Source organism: Oryctolagus cuniculus, chromosome 6 (genome assembly GCF_051225735.1).
Source record: "Oryctolagus cuniculus isolate XC-2025 breed Fujian yellow rabbit chromosome 6, ASM5122573v1, whole genome shotgun sequence".
Classification (NCBI taxonomy): Eukaryota; Metazoa; Chordata; class Mammalia; order Lagomorpha; family Leporidae; genus Oryctolagus; species Oryctolagus cuniculus.
The window spans coordinates 20836484-20860353 of NC_142872.1; the positions used below are offsets into that span (position 1 = coordinate 20836484).

At 39.6% G+C, this 23870-nt stretch overlaps 1 pseudogene; it reads left to right on the forward strand.

The window, feature by feature from the left end:
• The first annotated feature begins 11626 nt into the window (after positions 1-11626).
• Positions 11627-11732, forward strand: LOC127490823 (U5 spliceosomal RNA; annotated as a pseudogene).
• The last annotated feature ends 12138 nt before the right edge of the window (positions 11733-23870 follow it).

Here is a 23870-nt window from a genome sequence, read left to right on the forward strand (position 1 = left end):
ACAATACATATATATATATATTTACACACACACATACACACACACACACACACATATATATATGTATATATACACACATATATATACATACTTCCACATACTACTGACCCTGTGCAACCAAGCCTCCTGGGTCCCATAATATCAACACCTTTAAAATGAAACTCACTGCTATTCAAGTACCTTTGTCTCAAATAATTCTTCTTGATTTGCCAGTTCAGGGGACAGTGCAATCTTTTTCCATCTGCTAGAAATTGGAGCTTATCCTTGCTCTGAGGTCCACACTGTCAATAATTCTGATCAATTCTCAACTTCATAAAGCACATGTGTGTTTCAATTTCTCTTGGTGCCAACCATCATCTTTGCTCACCTAGATTACTGCAACAAGCTATAATTTGTTTCTCTATAGATGAATGACCTTATCCATTCTTCAATAAATTCTGTGCACTATAGCCCATTGGCTTTCTAAGCTATGAATCTTATTTGCCATTTCTAAGCTAGAAAGTCTTCCAGGCCAAAGTCCAAATTCCTTAGCATAAATTACCTGGGCCTTCATGATCTATCACACATTGACCTGTCCAGTCTCATCCCTGAATCCTTGTTAGGCTTTCTTCCACACCACCCTCATTTGTCTGCTCACAGTTCCCTTAGCAGGTGTGTGGTTGTTTCGTCCCTGTGCCTTTCCTGCCTGGGTAATCATTTTCATCTTCCAAAATTCAGTTCCGACATCACATTCTCAAGAAAATGTTCATTTCCACTGCTTTGTAATAAATTAATCGTGTATACTTCCGATAAAAGCATTTATATCAATATACTATGATTCTTGTTTATTCATTTGCTTTCCTTAATAAACTGTAAGCTTTTTGCATATTTGGCCCACATATTATTTATCTTTCTGCTTTTAGTTTAGAGCATGGAAGAAGCACATTTTAGGTACTTAGCAAAGGTAACATTGGGATCTGGAATGAAAGCCCTGAAAGCAGACTCCATATTACTTTCTAAACCTATATAGTATAAACCTGAGGCATGTCTACATAGCTTCTCTTACGTTGGTTAGAATCAAGACAATATTCTCTTTAGTGTATATGGTTGAATTTCTTCTCTCTCTCTCTCTCTCCCTCTGTCTCTCTCTCTCTCTCGAATTTCCTCAAAATGAATGTTTTATATCAAATATCAATTTAAACTAAATATTAACTAATGTTTAATAATGAATACTCAACAATGATGTTATAATCAAAATAAAATTCATTTTTTTGAAGTCAGATTGGTTGAATTTCGATTCTGTGACTTGTTAATTCTGCACACATTATTTGCTTTCTGTTATTCTTACTAGTCTTCATATTTAAAGAGGCAAAGTGGTCATGATTACAACACTTCTTATAGGATGATTATTAAACAGGGAAACAATGCATGTCAAGTAACACATATTAGATGTTCAAGAAATCATTTTAACTATGACAACTGTGATAGAAGTTCAGTGTGTCAGCTGCAGCAGCAGCTGTGATTCTACCAGAAAATTGAGTGCCTCTGTTTCTAAATAGAATCTGTGAGGGAGTATAACAAATATTTGAAACTCCCAAGCACAAGTGAGCTCATATTTTTAAATTCACATTTTTAACAAATGCACTAAACTATTTTCTATCATAATAAGGGATCTAGGGTCTGTATTTAAATTTTTTCGTATCCATAACATGAATTTGACACACTTACTGAATTTCATGTCAAATATGTTAATAAGCATTATGGAAAAATGAAAACTAATTAAGGGATTGCCCTATCACAAAGGAGCTTAAAATAATTCAACAAGCTAAGAAAAGTAGAAGTAGAAACACTTAAAACAAAATTAAAATTTTTACCAAGTTAATAAAACCAATTAGCAAATTGTAGTAACTTTAAAATTCAAAGTACCTTTTATATTAAACAATAACCCACATTTCTGATAACTAAACATTACCAAGTTAACCATAGAAGATTGTATTATATTTATTCTCTTTATGACTGCATCTGTTATTCTGGTCCATTTTTGTTGATTAGTTCCAAATTTCTATTTCCAAATTCCTGTCAGTTCCAACTTCCTATTCCCATTGGTCTTGTCTCTGAACTCCAGATTCATGTATCCAACTAGTTAATCTCCATTTAGATAATCTGTGACTTCAACTTTCAATGTCTAACACTGCACATAGACATTTCCATCTTCAACACAGTCTTCTCCGTGCTGATAAGTAGAAACTCCTCCATTCAACCAGTTGCTCAGACCAAAATTATTTGTGTTATCCTTGAGTCCTTGATCTGTGTTACTGATGCCTAACACTGAATCTATCAGCAAAACTTGCTGATCCTGATCTAAGAATATCCAGAATCCAACTATTTAGCAACTTTCATCTTAGCATAGCCTGGGACATTCCAGCTCTATCACAGGTTAAGGCCACAGACTCTGCTCCACTAGAACCTATTGTCCACATAGCAGTAGCCAGAGATCATTTTTAAGGTTTATTTATTTATTTGAAAGGCACAGTTACAGAGAGGCAGAGGCAGAGAGAGAGAGTCTTCCATCTGCTGGTTCATTCCCCAAATGGACTCAGTGGCTGGAGCTGGGCCGATCTGAAGCCAGGAGCCAGGAGCTTATTCCAGGTTTCCCATGTGGGTGCATGGGCCCAAGGACTTAGGCCATCTTCTGCAGCTTTCCTAGGCCGTAGTGGAGAGCTGGATCAGAAGTGGAGCAGCCGGGACTTGAACTGGTGCTCATATGGGATACAAGCACTGCAGGCAGCAGCTTTACCCACTATGCCACAGCACTAGTCCCAGAGATCTTTTAACAACATTAAGTTATATTCTGTTTGCTTCCCATTTCACTCAGTAAAAATCTAACTCCCTGCTGTGGCTAATGAGCCTGCATGATTGGGTCCCACTGCTTTTCTAACTTTGCCTGCCGTGGTCCTCTTTCTTATTTTATTCCAGCCAGATATGGCTTCCTTGACGTTTCCAAACTCACCAAGCACCCAGGGCTTTGGAGACAGCTGTGCTTTCTGTTTTGAACATTCTTTCTGGATGTTTGCATGGTGTATGTACTTCCTCTCTGCTCAGGTCTCTGCAGATTTCATCTTATCAGAGATTCACCTTGTCTGTCTTATATAAAATGGCAGTCATCTGACCCTCTGTTTCCTTATTTCATATCATTTACCCTAACCTATCATATTATGCATTGAAATAAAACATTTTTCAATCTTCTTGCTAGAAAGTGAGCCATAAGATAGCAAGGATTCTTCATGCATGTTCTTTGTTCTATCCTCAGTGCTGACTCAGAACAATGCCTGGCACATCATAAACACTTAGTAAATACAAATTGAATAAATTATGGAGTCAGTCTTAATGGCTCTGACTGGGAAACAAAAGCAAATAGCAAGTATGACTATCATAATATATTTTGATAGTGTGTTTACTCTGATATTAATAAAACCATTTACTTATCATCAATTAATCATCCTGCTACTGATTTCCATTCTCCTAATTTCTAGTTGCTAAGTTTATCCAAAACCTATGCACTATACTTGTTTTTTTTATTTAATAAATGTGAATTTACAAAGTGCAACTTTTGTATTATTGTGGCTTTCCCCCCCAACCTCCCTCCCTCCCATGGCCCTACCCTCTCCCACTCCCTCTCTTATCCCACCCTTCATCGAGTTTCATTTTCAATTATCTTTATATACAGAAGGTCAACTTAGTATATACTAAGCAAAGATTTCAACAGACTGCACTCACACAACCGCACAAGGTATAGGGTATTGTTCGACTAGTAGTGTTATCTTTAACTCATAGTAAAACACATTAAGGACAGAGATCCTACATGGGGAGCATGTGCCCAGTGACTCCCGTTGTTGATTTAACAATTGGCACTCTTATTTATGACGTAGGCAATCACCCGAGGCTCTTGCCATGAGCTATCTAGGCTTTGGAAGCCCCTGGAGTTCACCGACTCTGAACTTGTTTAGTCAAGGCCATATCACAGTGGAGGTTCCTTCCTCCCTTCAGAGAAAGGCGCCTCCCTCCTTGATGGCCTGTTCCTTTCACTGGAGTCTTGTTCACCAAGATCTTTCATTTAGGTTGTTTTTGCCACCGTGTCATGGCTTTCCATGCTTGTATGCACTGTACTTGTAACATCTTGATGCTCTCTTTGAAGAAAATAGCCTTCTTGAAAAATAAACTTTTCAAATTTACTTTCCAAACATGTACATTACCTTTGTACTAGTCTTCTGAGTTTCTAAATAATGGCCTCCCTTCTCAGCTTCAAATGACTCTTAAAGTAGTATTTACCTTCTTGTCACTGGTAAACCATTAATCTGTCATCATGCTTTTAAAAAGCAAAGCACTATTTTTTATTTCCTTTGAAGAAGACAGGAAATGGTAAAGCAGGTCGATAAATTTCTGCATGCTTTTCTGAAAGTCGTCTTACATACTGGAATAAGCCACAGGGTCTTCTTTTAAGGTTAGTTTTTTAAAAAATATACCAGTTTTAAATTGTGTCCTATTGTAATTAATACTTCAAGACGTTCTTAGAAAATCAGCATTAACTAGATACCAGGTGATAAGATGCAGCCCGTGCATTCAGACTTAACCCTCTCTGCCAGGAGCTGAACATCCTTCATTCCTGAGGTTTGGTGTTTACACTTTCAATCTACAGAGCTAGCACATCTTGATAATAATTGTGCATATTTATTTGGCTTAATAAAGATATAGAATTCTCCACCTACTTCTAGCTATGTGATCATTGGGAAGTTATTTAACAGTTTTGAACTACATTATCAAAATGGAAACAAGAGATATTTCAGGGTTACTGTTAAGCTCAAATAAAAATATATGAGCAAAGCACTTAATAAACAGGTGAATGGTTACTTGCGGGGTAAAAATTGAAACGTACAGGAGCTATCATTAGCTGCCTACATGGCACTGTGGGGCAGCCCCACACCTGATGGAGAGTTCCTGATATCGAGGCTTGAGGTCATGTTCCCATCTGGAGCTCCAGGTATTCTGAAATGCCTGACAGCGTTGACTGACTTGAATTGTTTAGGAATTATACTGTGTAGTTAGTATTTCAGAAAACTTGTTTGAGAATTTTAAATTAATACTGTTGCTGCGTTTTGCCATAGATTTCACTAGTAACATTAAGAAGACTTCCACATTTCCATATTGACAGTTCTTTGCAGGTCAAAGATCCTTCATGTGGGTTATCAGGCTTTCTTGTTGACTTTGATGAAAATGTTTTGATTTGATTCGTAATCCATTGTTATTAAATCCTTATAACCATTGATACAAAAACAGCCATCTTTCGTATTTGTTAGAGATTGTTCTGATTTTATGAACTAGTTTCCAAGCTAGGTAATAAGTCTATTTTCGCTATAATTTGAGAATTTGAATGGCAGAATTCTCTTCTATAGATGCTAAGCATTTCAGTGAGTGCCAACAACTTCCTTTAAATAGACTGTATCCACTTGTACACATACTCAGTTACCTATCTGAAAAATGTATGTTGGTAAACTACATGCAATATGCTAGGTATTACTCAGGCCCTCCCCCATCTACCCTAAATGCAAATCCTACTATTTAACTTTCAGCCTAAAAGAACTCCATCCATTAACTATTATCATGAGGAAAAATTTCAAATGCACTTTTATGACATCAAAAGAAGTGGTTCCGATTCTTTGCAACTTATACTCCAACTACATACTGTACTTTTCCTAGGACCTGCAAATAACACAACCCATTGCTTTATCTCTGCTAGTGTACCTGTTATTTTTGCTTAGCAATTTCTTTCTCTTCCCTAATCTTACTTTAAGACAAAGCTCACAATTGACCTCCCCAGTCCTATGTTCATAAACAATCTATTTATCCCTTGTACTCTAATGGCACACAGGCCTGCTACTGATGGAGCTCTTAGCATGCTCTGGTGGGGAAGAAAGTAATAAAAGAGAATAAAGACAGGAAGATAAAGGAAAAAATTCCTTCATATAAATATTGGTGTGATAATATGAATCAAAAGGGTTGTAGTTCTGATTTGTCCATCCCAGAGTAAAGCACATGCCATGGTGGACTGCAATAGAATGCACAAGGAAGATGGGGACCCCTGCGATTGATTTGTTACTACCTCCTGGAAGGTATATATTGGATTGTTTCACAAAAATCAGCAAAACTTTTCTTCCCTTCAAAATATAAGGTCAAATGTTCATTTATAATTCTCCCTAAAATGAGGCACATAAGAAAAGTATTTTAGCACAGTTTAGTTTTTATTCATTTACTTAAATGGCAGAGGGAGAGGGACAAACAGAGATTTCCCAACTCTCAGTCAGTTGCCAAATAGCTGCAACAACTGGGGAGGGGCAGGCTGAAGCTGGAAGCCTGGAATTCAGTCCAGGTCTCCCAGGTGGGCAGCAGGGACCCAGCCACTTGAGCCGTCATCTGCTGCCTACCAGGTTGCCCATTGGCGGGAAACTAGAATTGGATGTGTAGCCAGAAGTTGAATCCAAGTAGTCTGATTTGGGAAGTGAGTGTCACAAATGGCATCTTTTTTTTTTTTTTTTTTTTTTTTTTTTTTTTTTTTTTTTTTTTTTGACAGGCAGAGTGGACAGTGAGAGAGAAAGACAGAGCGAAAGGTCTTCCTTTTGCCGTTGATTCACCCTCCAATGGCTGCCACGGCCGGCACGCTGCGGCCGGCACACCACGCTGATCCGAAGGCAGGAGCCAGGTGCTTCTCCTGGTCTCCCATGGGGTGCAGGGCCCAAGTACTTGGGCCATCCTCCACTGCACTCCGGGGCCACAGCAGAGAGCTGGCCTGGAAGAGGGGCAACCGGAACAGAATCCCGCGCCCCGACCGGGACTAGAACCTGGTGTGCCGGTGCCGCTAGGTGGAGGATTAGCCTACTGAGCCGTGGCGCCAGCTCACAAATGGCATCTTAAGTACTATGTCAAATGTCTGCTTCTCCCAGCAGTTTAAAATAATTAAATGGCAAACTGTGCAAATACATTTATTTCTTTTTTATTTCTTCTCTTAAAGACAATAATGGCACAAATAGACCCAAATGATCAGGTCATCCTATGTAACTTTTTAATTGAATTAAAAATAGCTTAATGGTTCACAGAAATGACTCAAGAAGTTCATAGAAAGATGGCCAGTGTTATGGTGCAGCAGGTTAAACTACTGCCTGTGATGCTGGCATCCCATATTGGAGTGCTGGTTTGAGACCCAGCTACTCTGCTTCCAATCCAGCTCCCTGCTAATGTGCCTGGGAAAGCAGCAGAGATCGACATCCCAAGTACTTGGACCCCTGCCACCAAGGTGGGAGACCCTGATGCAGTTCCAGGTTCCTTGCTTCAGCTCCAGCTATGACCGTTGCAGTCATGTGGAAAGTGAAGGAACGATTAATCTTAATAAAAAATAATATGAATTTTCCATGATATTTTTGAAGCATATGTATAAAAATCTTTAATCAGCTAAGTCATTATCAATCATTTTTACTTTAGTGCATGCAGGTATATAGAATAATAAAAATAAACATGTTTATGAAGGGTTAGGAATAACTTACTCTTTGGTGTGTATTTCCCTGTGCATGCCCCCATGCCACATACATGTGCACACTAAGCTCATGGATGCTTTTTCTCCACCCCAACCTTGATCCTTTGTGCTTGTTTTTTTCTCCTTATTAAAAAAAAAAAAACTTTTCTTCATGCTTCTGTTAATTTTTCTAGTTTCTATCTGCTTTGTCTCTTGAGTAATCCACAGCTACAGAACTTATTTTTTTTTTTTTTGTTTCAAGAAGAAAGCCCTCATTGAGGCATGTTTTTTGGACACATTCATGTTTGGAAGCCTTAATCTTAAAAATACAGAATTTTTTTTACTGTACTGATATTGACTGAATTTAGGAAACATGGCAGGTAAAACAAACACCCAAAAGACTTGAGGTTTACCATGAGGTAGTAAGTTTGAGAAGCTCATGGTGAGGACTGCCTTGGCCAAACTCCAGACCAAACAGTTGAAGTCTAAGGTAAATAGTCTTCATCTGGATTTGGAATTGAATTTTCACTTTCAGAAAGGGGTATTGAGGTACCACGTGGAGCTGCAACAGCCTTGTTTATTGCTATAGGGTTAAGCCACTTAGAAAAATCTATATTACTTCTCAGAAAATCCAATCTAACATGTTCACCTGCAGAGAGAAAAGGTTTCAGGAAGAGTTGAAGTGAATTCCTTATTTGAGTAATGGCAACCTGGTACATCATCCCTAGTTGAGTTGACATGAGCAGTAAAAAACCATTGAATATGCAGACTGTTGACCATGGCAAGAAAATGTGACTGTGTTGATGCTGGGAGCACTGCTAGGCTTGGAGATGATTGCTGAAATCATTACAGAAGTCCTCATGCTTAAACCATCATCCATTTTAGATTCTCTCATCCCATCCAGCTGAGCTGTCCAATTAAAAATGTCAAGCTCCAAGTCTCTGGCATAGATGAAATAGGACATTATCGTTCTGAGAACAGCCTCATGTTCCTGCTGCCACACACTTTAATTTTGCTGTCACAAGGTCCGCATTCTCTGACCTTTTGATTACAGGCAAATCATACATTTACTGCCAGGATCAGAACTGAAGATGATCACAAGCCTCATTTTCTACCTTTTAAAAAAATGTCATGGTTCCAAATAATTAGAAACAACACATTTCCCTCCATTTGAACATTTTCTTTCAAAGATGAAGATCTGTAGTTCACAATATTCTAAGTTTTAACAAGCCAGCCACAATATGAGTTTGAAGATTTTATCAAGCTAGGAAGTAAAATGCATTAAAGATTGCTAAGATTGTCCAGTTTAGCAAATGTTTTAAAAATTAGTATAATCAGAAGAAAAGAAGAGAAAGCAGATGGACTAGTGAGAAATTAGTATCAGCAGATTCTGTTTACAGAGGTTCTTTGTTATGAAAGCAGAGTATTTGGCAATTATTGAATAGAAAGGAAAATAAATTAACCAAAATTTGTTTACATCTGATTTAAAACCTATTGCAAAGGAAAGTTGCAGAAAGTTTTAAATGTCGGCAGATCTTTTAGTTCTGGTCCACATTAGCCATACAGTATTGGGTGGAAAAACACACACGTGCAAGACAGAATCCCTGGGTTAGGCTTCTCAAATAACTTGCTAAATGATCATTTTATAAACTCTTCACTTATGTAAAGATTATGTATCTACCTACCCACCCCCCTGCCTATGTATAGATCTAGGCAGATACAGATATGCCTCATAGGGTTCCTGTGAAGGCCGAGTTAATATGAAGCACTTAGAACAACTTTTGCTACAATATGAGTATTGAAAATTTGTATTGTTGTGTAAACATCTCTAGGTATAAAATATTATCATGTTCTGTGTGAAAGAAGACTCTATTGCCAGCTGTAGCAGAGGAGTTAACTTTGGAACACTTGGCTTCTGTTGTCTGTGAGGGATCACATATTCACTGTCCTGGTTGCTGCAGATCTTAGTGAGGTTACAGAGCAGCATGCTTTCCAGTTGCACCTTCCAGGAGGGGCGGAGCTTGGGGGCGGAGGGTGACAATGCTTTCATCCTGGTAAAGGGGAGTAGGGATTGATGCTTTGTAGAAAGCCTCAAGACTATATAGTCAATTTCACAGAACTGATTTGCCTTTTCAGTCAGGCACCTCCTCAGTTGGTAAAAACTGCAACAAAGTAGTTTTGCTCACAGTCAAGGCTTCTTTACCTCATCCTTTGTTTCTCTTTGCTGGAGCCTGCAGATCTCATGAGGAAGTAAGACTGGCATGACAATGAGGAGATGGAAACGAAAAAGAACAAAGGGAGGTGTCACATACCTTACTCTCACTTTTAAGTTTTAAAACAATTATCAAATATCAGAATGGCTACTTTAGGGATTATAAAACATTAGTTTGTTGATTTGACAATTTTTAGGGTCAAAAACTACACATTTCATTTCAGAATGATGTGAGGATAGTGACAAGGTGTGTGTGGCAGCAGGTGTTACCAACCATGACAAAATCCTCACTGAGCAAACAGAACAGAGTAGGCGTTCTGTGAGCTGGTTGAGGTATCTAACTTAGGTAGTATTGATAGTGAATGCAGGTCTGTAACTCCCACTTCACGAGTTTGAGTATGCAAGAAAGGTCGCAGTCGTTTTTCTTTTTTATTATTTAAGGCTTACATAATTAGATTTCATATCCATCCAGACACATGGGATAATCTTAACCATTGTTAGAACTCTTGCCCCTGACCTTGCCCAATGGTGTGCAATGATCACAAACATGTTGGCCAAGGACATTGAGAAGCTCTTCCTGTTTCTAGTGGTTACTGACCAAAGCCCACATGCTCTGTAGAATCCAGTAACTTTTACAGTTTCTCTTTGGTTGGCTTTAATATGTCAGTTATCAGACAAGGTGCTGGAAAGGTATTAAAATCCACCCATAGAAAAGGCATGAATTTCATATGGTTTCTTTGATTTCAAGCTTAGTCTAAAGGATTTTAGTATTATTTAAACTAGTCCAGGCCATAGATGATAATATAAATTTTCTCAATTATTTTTGTAAGTTTAGTTTAATTTGACATCCAATTTAACAAAAATAGTAAAAATTTCTATAGATTAGACTCACATATGATAATATATTAGAAATATAAAGTTCAGGGCCGGCGCCGCGGCTCACTAGGCTAATCCTCCGCCTAGCGGCGCCGGCACACCGGGTTCTAGTCCCGGTCGGGGCGCCGAATTCTGTCCCGGTTGCCCCTCTTCCAGGCCAGCTCTCTGCTGTGGCCAGGGAGTGCAGTGGAGGATGGCCCAGGTGCTTGGGCCCTGCACCCCATGGGAGACCAGGAAAAGCACCTGGCTCCTGGCTCCTGCCAACGGATCAGCGCGGTGCGCCGGCCGCGGCGGCCATTGGAGGGTGAACCAACGGCAAAGGAAGACCTTTCTCTCTGTCTCTCTCTCTCACTGTCCACTCTGCCTGTCAAAAAAAAAAAAGAAAGAAATATAAAGTTCACAAACATGTAGAGAAGAAGAAGAATCCATAAACTATTAGCATTTACTTCAGGAATACAACATTAGTTTAATAATGGGACACTTGTTGTAGTAATAATAAAATTGAAGGTATTTTAAAAACCAGCAACTGTTCATAATGCCTCTAAGCAACAGAAAGATAATATGATTTGTTAAACAATATTTACCATTTATTAAAATTTGAAAACAATATATACTTGAATAATAAGACAGTGAAATAGTCTAATAAAAAGCAGCAAAAAGATACTCTAGGGGCTAGTGCTATGGCACAGTGGGTTAAAGCCCTGGCCTGAAGCGCTGGCATCCCATATGGGTGCCAGTTCTAGTTCCGGCTGCTCCTCTTCCATTGCAGCTCTCTGCTATGGCCTGGGAAAGCAGTAGAAGATGGCCCAAGGCCTTGGGCCCCTGCACTCACATGGGAGACCTGGAAGAAGCTCCTGGCTCCTGGCTTCAGATTGGCACAGCTCCGGCTGTTAAGGCCAGTTGGAGAGTGAACCAGCGGATGGAAGAATTTTCTCTGTGTCTCACCCTCTCTCTGTAACTCTTTCATATAAATAAAATAAATCTTTTTTAAAAAAAAGATACTCTGGTTTCTCTTCAGAGCGTATAAATCTTTCACCTTTTACTAAAGATTTCCGTGGAGAGGAGTCGTTACTCAATTTTTGAGGCCTTGCATTCTGCAAGGCTAATAAAGGTGTTCTAAAAACAGAAGGAAAAAAAAGTAGAAACAAGACAAGCATGTCTGTTAGATTTCAGCATTGAATTGCAGATTCAAGTGAATGCAGTAAAACTAAAAGAAATAGCAGTATAAATGTAGGAAAAGAAGAGCCAAAGTATGTCCTTTAACTGTGATATCTGTGTATGTCTGGAAACCTAGGTGGTTTCAGAAATGCACTCTTAGAATTGACAATATATTTTAATAAAGTGATTATATACAGGATAAATGTAAAAAAGTTAATTTTTCTCCAATAAATATTCTCCTTTTTCTCAAACTCTAAATGCCATTGCTGATCTGATGCTTTTTGTTGAAATACAACAAACTCATGGGCAGTTTAAGTATTAAATAAAGATTAGTAGTATCAGATCACACAGGAAAATCTGGTGTGTACAGCTGTCAGTGTTGAAATTTAGAATAAAAGCAATGAAAACTACTATGATAGACAACCTCTGGGAGAGTCAGAGTTTGGCTGTATAACATATTTCAAAACATTTTTACTGAGTTAAAAGATATTATTGAGGGGTGGATATTGTGGAGTAGTGGGCCAAGCTGCAACTTGGGACGCCTGCATCCCATATTGGAGCACTGGTTCTTTTTTTTCCTAATGTTATTTGCTTTCCTTTCTTATTTACAATTTATTATTTATATAAGGTGAACAGATTTCATCTATTTCATATACATGGATTTAGGAGCACAGTGATACCTCCAACCCTACCTTTCCTCCCACCCATAACTCTTCCCTCCCTCCTCCTTCCTTTCTTATTCTTTTAACTTTTACAATGACATACTTTCAGTGTATTTTATAATCATAAGATTAATCCTCCACTAAGTAAATAATTCAAGAAATAGGAAGAAGAAAAAAACACTGTTCCTCAACAGTAGATACAAGCGATGTAAATAGTAATCAGTTCTCAAAATGTCCATTTCACTCATATGAATTACATTATTTTGTACTCTTAGTTACCACAGATCAGGGAAAATATATGGTATTTGTCATTTTCGGGTTTGGCTTATTTCACTAAGTATAGTGGTTTCTAGTTGCATCCATTTTGTTGTGAAAAACAGGATTTCACTCTGTTTTACAGCTGAGTAGTATTCCATAATGTGTATGTACCACATTTTCTTTGTCTAGTCATCTTTTAATGAGCATCTGGGTTGATTCCATATCTTAGCTGTTGTGAATTGAGCTGCAATAAATATGGAGATACTATTCGAGTTTCTTGCTAATGTTCCAGGGAAGGCAACAGATGACAGTCCAAGAATTTGAGTGCCTGCCATCCATGTGGGAGACCCAGATGGAGATCTGGGCTCCTAGCTTCAATCTGGTCCAACCCTGGATGTTGTAAACATTTGAGGAATGGAACCGGCAGATGGAAGATCGCTCTCTCTCCCTCTCTCTCTCTCTCTTGTTTGTGTCACTTCTTCTCTTTGTCATTCTGCCTTTCAAAAAAAATTAATCTTTAAAAAAATCATTTAAGACATTAAATCATTTCCTATCTACACCAACATATTAGGAACAGGAAAAATAATTGCAAGTTGAAAATACTTGGTTTGTGTACATATTGACAAAATGAGCATTCCAAAACTAAGCAAAGTTAAATAGACAGGGGCAGGTGTTCAGCACAGCAGTTAAGTCGCTGCGTGGGAAGCCTGCATTCCTTATCAGAGAGTATAATTTGAATCCTGGCTGTTCTGCTTCCGATCCAACTACCTGCTGATATGTATCCTGGGATGCAGCAGATGATGGCTCAAATACTTAGATCCTGTCACCCAGGTGGGAAACCAGATTGAGTTCTGGGCTTCTGGTTTCAGCCTGGCCCAACCCTGACACAGGCATTTGGGAAATAAACCAGAGGATGGAAGAGTCATTCATTCTCATTCTCCCTTCCACTCCCCCTCCCCTCCCCCTTCCCCTACCACTCCTCCTGTCCCCCCTCCCCTCGCCTTCTCTCTCCCTCACTCCCTCCCCCTCTCTCTTCCTCTTCCTTTCTCCCGTTACAATAAAATTAAAATTAATTTACAAGTTTTTAAAAAGAGGTGGGATTAAAGTCATTAAGAACAGGTCTTCAAAGAAGGAGGTACCTTTCTCTGAAGGGAGGAGAGAACCTCCACTTTGACTATGACCTTGTCTAAACAAGATAAGAGTCGGAGAACTCAAGGGGCTTCCATAGCCTTGGAAACTCATGACTGGTGCATAGGGAGATTACTGATGCCATAAACAGGAGTGTCAATTTGTAAAGTCAACAACAGGAGTCACTGTGCATTTACTCCTCATGTAGGATCTCTGTCCTTAATGTGCTGTACATTGAGACTTAATGCTATAATGAGTACCCAAACAGTATATTTCACTTTGTGTTTCTATGGGGGTGCAAACTGTTGAAATCTTTACTTAATGTATACTAAACTGATCTTCTGTTAAAAAAAAAAAAAAGAAGAAATTATCAATTCCCAACTTGACTCTCACTGGGATTAAACATGACAATAGGTCTGATCTGATTTCATCATCATTTAAAAAATCATCTATTATTTTTCACTTTATGTTTCTGTGTGGGAGCAAACTGTTGAAATCTTTACTTAATGTATGCTAAGCTGATCTTCTGTATATAAAGAGCATCGAAAATGAATCCTCATGTGAATGGAAGGGGAGAGGGAATGGGAAAGGGGAGGGTTGCGGGTGGGAGGGTCGTTATGGGGGGGAAGCCATTGTAATCCATAAGCCGTATTTTGGAAATTTATATTCATTAAATAAAAGATAAAAAAAAAGCATTGAACAGATATTATCTATTTAGTTGAAGAATGATTCAGATGTAGAACCAAAACGTTTGTCAAACCATTTCAGGGCCACGTCTGGATTTTAAATAGAGTTAAGAGACCTGATGTATTGCATATGGCCATCTGCTTTACCGGTGAAGCCACACTTACTGATGTTGCTAAATCTGTGAGCCACATCAGTAAGCTTATCTAAAATTTCCCAGGTAATAAGATGTCTTTTGTAGTTGCGGTACAAATGTGTTGTGTATGAGCCGGAATTATATGTCCAGAAAGGCAGACTGAGTAGGTTTGAATTCCTGTTATTTCTCCCATTGACTATGTAAACCTGGGTATTCGACCTAATCATTCTGTACTTCAGTATTCTCAACTGTGGTTATGGATGATATTTCACTCACACGAGTGAGTATACAGAATAAGATGAAACAAATAAGGCTCTTTTTCCCCAACATTCTACCACTTGTATTTCTTTTTACTCAGTCTAAGCCGAGAAGGCCATGTAAATGGGTCACTGTGAAATTCAGCAATTTTTCTCCATTCAAAATAAGAAACAAACCTCTTTGAAGGTGCTAACTCCTAGTACATCTTAGTTATTTTTATTTTAATTTAATAATAATTTATACAAGGTACTAACATAACAAGTGACACATCCTTGATATTCTGTAAGTGCAGATTTCTCCCTAGAGCAGACAAGCACATTTCATTGGTAATTACCTTTAAATCTTTCAAGTTTTCTTTTCTGATATTTTTTATTCCTATTTAGCTTTGTTATACTCAGTGAAAAGAAGTTGAGAGTCTTCCTTTTGGGCTTTTGATACTTTGCTGCCTCCCTTCCACTAAGTATCCACTCTGACCTTATTTTTTCTGGTAATACTTCTGAATAGTTCCCTTATTCCATGTATTGGCACATTTTTCTATCCATATCCTACTGTTCTGTTTAGCTAAAAAAAAAAAATGAAGAGGCATAGATAATAGAAACCTTAAATTCATCATGTGAGAAATGGAAGTTGTCCTTCTCTTACACACTTTTGGAATTTCCACTTAAAAAAGACAAAGCAAAACCCACAATTATTTAAATTTCTAATGCATAAAATAAATCTCTATCATCATTTTTAGTATTTCTGCAATTCACACTTTTATTTTTTTATACTACCTTAATAAGAGTTTTCATCAGAACTCCTCTCCATTATTTTAATAGTGTTTAGCAGTGTTATTCACACAGACAGCTAGATTACTACTCAATAATTCCTTTGCTCCTCTTTATAGTAACTGAGCCCCATATTGTTGGTATAACAATGTATAACAGTTTTTTATTTATCTTGGGGCCATCTATAAGCCTTAGTTGTCATCTGGAGGTGAACTTGAAGATTTTAGCCATGCGCTGATATACTAAAAGAGAACAATGTCAGATCCTTGACGGTGGTGATGGTGAAGACACCAAGCCATCTCGTGTCTGTCTGCTGCTGCACATAGCCACTGTTGGAATTTCAGTGAAGCACAGCCAGACACAATCCAGCGTACAGAGTCCATCTTCAACCCATTTTTCGTTCTTGGGAGAACTTCCTAAGCGTACACATAACTGCATCCATCTCATGGCTGTAACCCTTTGTGGGACCCTCCCTGTTTAAAAGATAAACTCTTCAAGCTGTTCCATACTATTCTTTTTTTAAAAAAAAAAAAGGTTTATTTATTTTATTTGAAAGTCAGAGTTACACAGAGGAAGGAGAGGCAGAGAGAGAGAGAGAGAGAGAGAGAGAGAGGTCTTCCATCCAATGGTTCACTGCCCAATTGGCCGCAATGGACAGAGCTGCGCCATTCCAAAGCCAGGAGCCAGGAGCTTCCTCTGGGTCTTCCACGTGGGTACAAGGGCCCAAGGACTTGGGCCATCTTCTATTGCTTTTCCAGGCCGTAGCAGAGAGCTGGACAGGAAGTGGAGCAGCCGGGTCTCGAACCAGCACCCATATGGGATGCTGGCACTTCATGCCAGGGTGTTAACCCGCTGCACCACAGCGCCGGCCCCTCCTTACTATTTGTATGGGAAACGTGATTAGGTTTCAGTGTCTCCACAACAGTCCCTCAGGATTCTCTCCCAGATATGTGGAATGATAATAGATCTCTGAAAAGTCATGGCTGATGATTACATTTTGCTTCAAAGCCCTTTCTTGGCTCTTGTAGGACTCTGTGATTTCTTTTTCCATCAGACATTTTTCTTTTATTTAGAATTTTCTGTTTCTTATTTTCCTCTGTCCCACCTAGATAGGGAGAAGCTTTACGAAGATCAGTGCATTGTTTTTCCTTTTTATATCCTCAGGTTCTTGCAAGTAAAATGGAAAATATAAAACATTTCTTAAATATGTGTTGCATTTGAGAATGAATGAATGTTGAGTGAATTCTCCGTGAGAAGCTTTCCTTCTGTAGCTTCCATTACTCTGTTGTCAGTCTCTCCTCTGCTCCAGGACATCCCCCTTCCTGTGATAATGTCTGATTCTGTGCACAGTGAGCCAGATCATTCATTGAACATTTTGGATGTGCCAGATATGGTGCTGAGTAGTTCGTGTGTGTGGAATCTTCCTGTGAGGCCGCAGTGTCGAGGAGAGCGGGAGGACAGTGTTCTTCCACAAGAAGCCCCAGGGACAGGCTTCGGTGAACATGTCCATCCTTATTCACCGCTACCTGTACTTTTTTTTTTTTAGATTTTTTTTATTTGAGAGGTAGAATTACAGATACTGAGAGGGAGAGACAGAGAGAAAGGTCTTCCGTCTGCTGGTTCACTCCCCAAATGGCCGCAAAGGCCAGAGCTGGGCAGATCTGAAGGCAGGAGCCAGGAGCCTCCTCCAGGTCTCCCAAGTGGGTGCAGGGGTCCAAGGACTTTGGCCATCTTCTACTGCCCTCCCAGGCCACTGCAGAGAGCTGGATGGGAAGAGGAGCAGCCGGAACTAGAACCAGTGCCCATATGGGATGCCAGCACCACAGGTGGAGGATTAACCTACTGCACCACAGCGCCAGCCTCGAGCCATGTATACTTCTAAAGAGCAGGCAGAAGGGGTGTAACTAATTCAAGGCAACAGTAATTCTATAGGACCGAACTGACACTGGAGCCAATATGCCTACTCATGTAACTAGGATAGCTTTCATGGTGAGCCTGGGCCACACCCTGGAGCAGATGACCTGATTGGCAGAAGGTGGGAGTCGGGGATATGTGCCTGGGGGTGCCAGCAGTCAGACTAACTGCACAGGCTAGGCAGGCAGCCTCAAGGGATCGCCCACTTGTGTGAATTTTCTAGAACCTTGAAACAACACAATGACATAATTAATATTATCCTCTTCTTGTTGCATTTACATTTGCAATCTCTGGAGTTAGAGAAACGGATAAATTGCCAAAGATGGCACAGGTAACAAGGAAGCTGAGGTTTGATTCCAAGTAACAAAAACTGCAGAGCTCCATGTAGGCACTGCCCTGCTGGTGTGCTTGCTAATTTCTAAGTGTGGGAAGCCAACCAAACCTGATTTGGAATTATGCCTGCTGCACTTATTATTGATGTGACCTCAAGGTAGCCACTTTAACTTTGTGCATCAGTTTCTTTACGTGTAAAGGGAAAATAACAATTATACCTTTCAGTGGATTTGCTATGAGAAATAAAAGTGTGGTGTTCTTTTTGGAATTTGTTGTCTATTTGTGCTTTAAGGAATTCATTTAGGAAAACTGGTGTAATAATGTATGTGTTTTTCAATACAAATATTAGTTTAATTCAATTTTCAACCTTTGATGAATGACAAATGCCAGCAATCAAGTGATACTCTTAATGTCCTTCTGTGCTTCAGTGCCAGCACTGTGGAGTTAACTCTAAGGGGACATAGCGTCTGCTCCAACCTTTATGGGGGATTAATCACACTCTCATAATTAATGGGTCAGTTAATTATGCATGTTTAATGAAATGGGAGAAACAATTATACCACAAAGGACTTCGCCTTTGTTGATTCAGATGACTGAACACACATTTCTTATTTTGTTCATCAGAACCGATTTAACAAAAATGGATGTATTGCTTCATTGAAAATTTGTACTTATCAGAAAGCCTTTGGAAAATGTTCAGAACTTTTTTTTTTTTTCAAAACATTTAGAATTTTCTCTAAGTCAAAATGACTTGCAGAGGGATAATTTAACATTTGGTACTGAAAAGGAAAAATGATTTCTTTTTTTTATTATTATTTGACAGAGTTATAGACAGAGAGAGGGAGAGAGAGAAAGGTCTTCCTTCTGTTGGTTCACCCCCCAAATGGCCGCTACAGCCGGAACTATGCTGACCCGAAACCAGGAGCCAGGTGCTTCTTCCTGGTCTCCCATGCGGGTGCAGGGCCCAAGCACTTGGGCCATCCTCCACTGCCTTCCTGGGCCACAGCAGAGAGCTGGCCTGGAAGAGGAGTAAATGGGACAGAATCCGGTGCCTACATGGATGCTGGCACCGCAGGTGGAGGATTAACAAAGTGAGCCATGGCACCGGCTGGAAAAATGATTTCTAGCAATAATGCTTACATTGAACTGTGGTAGCAATATTCTATGTGTATGTGTAAGAGAATGGAGAAAATAAACCTAGCATTTAGGAACCAGGAAAAAAAAACAAACTTTGCCCCAAAATTAGTAGAAAAAAAGAAATAATAACTAAATAAAAGAAATAGAAATAGAGACTAGAAAAAAATAGATCAATGAAACTGCATTGTTATGGGTTAGTTGTTAAAAAGACAAACAAATTTAAGCTATGCTAATTAAGGAGATACTAATCAACTATACAAAATTAGAAATTGAAGAGTCAATACTATAGCAGCATAGAAATGAAAAGAATCTTTAAGAAACTCACATGACCAATTATATGCTAACAAATTGGATAACATACAATCATTGGATACATTCCCACACTTACAATCTACCAAGACTGATTTATGAAGAAACAGAAAATCTGAGATCAGTAATGGATAAAGAAATTGAATCAGAAATCACAAAACCTCTAAAAAAGAAAAGCCTGAGAATTGATTACCTTCAGCAGAATTCTACAAAACATTTCATGAAGAGGTAATAAGAATCTTTAAACTCTTCAAAAAAATTGAAGAGAAAGGACTACTTCTAAATACATTTTGAAATATTATCGTTACCCCAAATGACTGCAACAGCTGAAGTTAAAGCAGTCTGAACCCAGGAGCCAGGAGCTTTTTCCATGTCTCCCATGTGGATGCAGGGGCCTGAGGACTTGGGCCATCTTCTACTGCTTTCCCAAGCTCATCAGCAGGGAGCTGGATTGGAAGTAGAACAGGCGGTCTTAAACTGGTGCCACTGTGGGATCCAGCGCCACAGGCAGCAGCTTTACCTGCTATACTACAGCACCACCCTGGCCAACTGATTTTTGATGAAAGTGTCAAAAATCTAAATGTGGAAAGGAAAGTCTCATCAATAACTGATGTTGGGAAAACTGGATTTTCACCTGCAGAAGAATAAAATTAGACGTTTACCTCACACTGTATAAATAATCAACTCAGAGTGGATTAATATTTAGACTAGGAAGTTTCCACACAGCAAAGGAAATAATCCATAGAATGAAGAGACAACCCGAAACTGGCTGAAAATATTTCTAAACCATACATCTGATAAGGGATTCATATCTAAGATGTATTTCTAATTATTTATTTGAGAGAGAATTACAGACAGAGGCAGAGACAGAGAGAAAGGTCTGAGACCTGCTGATTGACTCCCCAAAAGCTGGGCCGATCCAAAGCCAGGATCCAGGAGCTTCTTCTGGGTCTCCCACATCGATGCAGGGACCCAAGCACTTCAGCCATGTTGGGCTGCTTTACCAGGCCATCCCAAGATGCAGCAGAGAGCTGGATCAGAAGTGGAGCAGCCAGCACCCGAACTGGCACCCAAATGGGATATCAGCACTTCAGGCAGAGGCTTAACCTACTATGCCACAGTGCCTGGCCCCAAAATAGACATTTCTAAAAAGAAGAAATAAAATGGTAAATAGGTATAATAAAAAGGATCAGCTTAGTATCCATCAAGTTAAATGTAAGTTAAAGCCACAACTAGTTACTACCTCATATGTACTGGGCCCTGCACCCCGTGGGAGACCAGGAGAAGCACCTGGCTCCTGCCATCGGATCAGCGTGGTGCGCCGGCCACAGTGGCCATTGGAGGGTGAACCAACGGCAAAGGAAGACCTTTCTCTCTGTCTCTCTCTCACTATCCACTCTGCCTGTCAAAAAATAAAAAAATAAAAAATAGAATGACTATTATCAGAAAGACAAAAGATCACAAGTATTGGCAAGAATGTGGAGAAAATGGAAACTCACCCTGTTGGAGGGAATGTAAATTAGTACAGTCATTGTGGAAAACAGTAAAGGTCTCTAAAAAATTAAAGATGAAATCCCATGTGACCCGGTAATCCCACTCCAGTATATATTGGAAAGAAATGACATTGGTTTAAATCATAGCTGGAGTTCTATGTTCATCATGGCACTGTCCAGAACAGCACCAGTAGATGAATGGGCAATGAAAATGGGGTATTGATACACAGTGGAATACTGTTAAGCCCTAAAAATGAGGAAACCCTGTCATCTGCAGTATCATGGTTGAACCTGGAGGACTTTATAATACACGAAATGAAACAAGCTCAGAAAGCATGAACTGGCAGGGACCGCACTTGCACGTGGAAACTGGAGAAGCTGAACTCATAATTAGAGAGCAGGATGGTGTTTTCCAGGGCCTGAGCAGAGAATCAGGGCTGGATTGGGGGTATATTGATCAAAGGATACAAAATTTCCATTACATAGGAGGAATCAATTCAAGAGAGCTTTTGTACCATATGGTTACCATAGTTATCAACAATGTATTCTTGAAAATTGCTGGGAGTTGGTTTTAAGTGTTCTCATTACAAAAAAGAAAAAAGGATGTGAGGTAATGAATATGCCAATTAGCTTGATTGAGCCATTCCGTAATGTATACATATTTCAAAGCATCATGTTGTACTAGCTAAGTAGATACAAATTTTATTTGTCATTGAAATTAAACCAAGAATTTAGCTATGCTCAAAGGAGACTAGACATTAACACAAAGTTTATTTGGGAAATAATGGAGCATCTGTTATAAGAGATACATCTAAGATTAATGGGATATGATAAAGCTGATATGGACCAACTTTGAAAACAGCATTAAAGAGGAACACAGCCATTTTATATGGGAAACGACATGGACTTAGGGTTTATATTCCTACAACGGGCCCTTGTTTAGGAACACAACTGGCAGTTGCTCTGCTGCAATCCTTTTTAGCTTCTCTGCCAGGAACTGAGTACCAGGACATCAAAACCTACAACACAGGTCTGCTTCCGTGCTGCATGCGGGTTCCTCCCTTTATAAGCCGGCACCATCGCTCCAACAGAGGAACCAAGGCTAACTGACTCATCTGCAGAGGGAGGGGAGTCTATGACATGGTTTGAGAGCCGCGTGCTTCCTTTTTACCCTCCCTGTCCAAGGCGGAGACTACCAGCTTTGGAAGGTGACTGCTGTGAGTGCCCTGTTTCCAGACAAGGCACTCGGGGTCATCAGTTGCACTGGGCTTTAGTGCCTGTGTTACTATTCTCGTTTGTTTTATCTGGGAACACGGCAACTTTCTGCTCATCTCTGTTTACACCCACCCCACTCAGCAATGCCCCGGCACCTCTCAGGTTTGTGACTCCTTCTCACCTAATTCAAGAAGAGAGTGCAAGGTGCTGGCATCTGGGAATCAGCCATGGGTTTACCAGGCACGCATCCTCCATGGTTATTTTCTCTCCTTCCCCTTCCCCCTAACTATCCAAACTCTGAAGAGTCGGACTGTATTTGTCCTTTGGCTAAATAATTGCTTCCCAAATAGGTTGTTTCCAACAGCCCCCTGTAAATTTAAACCAGTTATGAAGTAAAATATCTTCCAGTTTATCAGTGACTAAAAAAATGATTAGTTGTCTATTTCTATAATAATTCCCTTTTAGCATTATACTGAATCTTATATAAAGGTGTTATTTGATACATTCACCAGGTTTGCTGTGTTAAATAATAACTTGACTGCTTTAGGGAGTGAGTGTTGCCCAGTCTTTCCTGGGAAGATCAATATCATCTTTTCTTTACCACCCACTCCAACCACTTTGCTGCCATAGACGGCTGCGATAGGTGAATTGGGAATTACCATACTACATACAAACATATCCAATAAATGGCTGTAGAAAACAATTATTTTGATGAAAAGAAAGTGCTAGGAAATGTTATTTCTACCAAAGCAGCTGCTACCATTTTTTTTTTTTTTTGTGATGGAAAGAGTTCAAATTAACTGAAAGCAGTTATATAACAATAACCATTGCATCAATTCTTCAAGCTCTTACCCCGCATTTACCTGTGTGAGCTTGTTCCAGGTACCAAATACAGCTGTCGATGAGCTGGATAAAGTCCCTGGCCCCATGGAATTTATATTCTAGTGAGGGAGAACATCCAAGACACCGACGTATATGAATAGATGAAGTTATACAGTGCCAGGCTAAAGCTGTTATGAAACATATGAGAGCTAAGTGGACAGAACATGCAGAATCACACATGATGATCTGAGAATGCAACTCCAAGGACATGACATTTCAGTGGAAGAAAAAGAAAGGAGTCCTTATACTAAAAATATCTCTAAAGGAATCATGGTGGCAGCAGCAGCAGCAGCAAAATTAAAGGCGGTGAGGAAAGAGCTCAGTAATTTGTTTGAAGAACAGCTACTGAGCTGTTTGGAGAACTTGTCAGAGGCCAGCTCATGGGAAGCCATATAAACTACAGCAAGAAATTAAGATGTTGGGAGTTGTGGAACACCCACAGTTTTCTGCGTGGGAGAGACGTTATTTACACTATACTCCATGCTGTGGCAGTTCATTCTAGATATGTTAAATGTGCCGTGTAGGACAGTGCTGCATTGCATGAAGTTTTATAGCAAGGCCAGGACCAGAGGGGATAGTCAGCACATACCGTTTGTATTCAAAGCCACAGAGAAGGGTAGATCACTCAAAGACCCTTCCACACAGAGAAAAGCAGCTAGCCCTTCACTCTGGTGTTCCTCCAACATAGTGATCAGAAATTAGAATCACCCAAAGGCTTGTGGGGACCATAATGCACTGCAAGTCAAGCGTTCAGGAGGGAGCAACTCGTCCCTGTGCCCATTGCTGCAGAGAGGTCAGGCAGGGTGAGTGCCACATTTCGCCCTGATGCAACCTGGAGCTTGTTACAGAGCTACAAGGTTGCTTTCAGCAGAGCAGTCAAGAGTAAAGCCTGATAGAATCGGATTATG